Source organism: Talpa europaea, assembly GCF_964194135.1.
Source record: "Talpa europaea genome assembly, chromosome: 6".
In the NCBI taxonomy this organism is placed as follows: Eukaryota; Metazoa; Chordata; class Mammalia; order Eulipotyphla; family Talpidae; genus Talpa; species Talpa europaea.
The window spans coordinates 40273236-40274819 of NC_140072.1; positions in this window are offsets into that span (position 1 = coordinate 40273236).

Sequence of the window (1584 nt, forward strand, 5' to 3'; positions counted from 1 at the left end):
AAATGATTGTTTCTCAGAAAATTAAAATTAGAATGACCATAAGATCCATCGATGCCACATCTAGTTATATATTCCAAATAATTAAAAGCAAGGTGAAAGGAGTTCTGGCGATGAATGGTGGTGACGGCTGCACAACATTGTGAATGTAGTTAAGACCAATGAACTGCACCTTTAAAATTGGTTAAGATGGTAAATTTCATGTTATATGTTTTTGCCACAATTTTAAGAATGAGGAGAAAGTCACACAAGCACGAGGCAAGTTAAAAATGGTTCAATACAAAAGTTCATATTGCAAAAAGAATTCCCACTCCATTCCTTGTCCCCTCCCCATACTGAAGAGTCTTGGAGATGTCTCAGACACTCTTTGGAAACATTCATACACATAATATTCACTCTGTCTGGCTTTCCTTGCTTTGACTAGCTGTATGTCCTGATGTGCTTCTTACCAAATTACAAAGATCTCCCTCAATATATTTAACTGGTGCATTCCATGAATGCATAGAAACCAGATACACGTGATCATTCCTGTGATTCTATTTGCATAAAGTTCTGAAACAAGCAAAACTAACCCATGGTGTTAAAATTCAGGATAGCAGTCACCTCAGAGAAGCGAGGTGACTGAAGGAGCGGTGGTTTTCTGGTCATGTTGTTTCTTAAACCTAATGACCATCATACAAGTGTGCTCACATTGCAACAAGTCATTGAAATGTATGCTTAGGATTTCTGCACTTTTCTGTATGATTCTGTGCTTCAATTTTACCAAACTTAATCTCGCAATCTAGTAGGAAAGTATATACAGAGGCAAATAACTAAGGCTCAGTTTGGTAAATGAATTTAGAACCCCATACCTTGCACTGTGGCAAGAGTGGACACCAGCGCGGCTGGATGCTGCTTGCAAACTACTCCCAGATGTCGCCAGCTGCAGAACCCTGGGCAAGTGACCTAAGTGTGAGGCCCCTGGTGCCCACATCTGTAAAGTGGGAATAATATATTAGAGTCACTGCACGGAGTTAATATAGTCTACCAAGAGGGGATAGAGGTGCTCGGCGGGAATAGAGGCGCCGGGCAAGCGCACAGCAGGTGATCCATAAACGCCGGCTACCAAGTTACCACGAAATTGTAATTTTCACAAGGAAAAGGCTCCTCCCCAGGGCTCAAAAAAGAAAAGCTTTGAGTAATACATCCAGCGCCAGCCTCCTCGAGCACTGCACGGTCAAGACGGAGCGGGGGTCGAAGGTGCAGGAGCTCAAGAAACACGCCTTCAGGTACAGGTGAATTGGCAGCTCGCCCGACTGTGCCCACCGCCCCTTTAAGGGCCGAGCCATGACATCATCCCCACACCGCGCAGCCTACCTTAGAAGCGCCGGAGTCCTTCCGGCCGCCCTCCATTGGCTGGCACGCAGGCCGCTGCCCCGCCCCTTAGCCCGCAGCCGGCCGGGGGCGCCGGCCGTCAATCCCATTGAAGTTTATCTCAAAACTTGGGTTCACACACAGAGAACTCTGAACTGCACAACTCAAAGAGCTGTCATGTCCAGAGAATGGCAGTTTCCAGGGGTAAGCACAAATTTTCAGGTCATAGGCAAC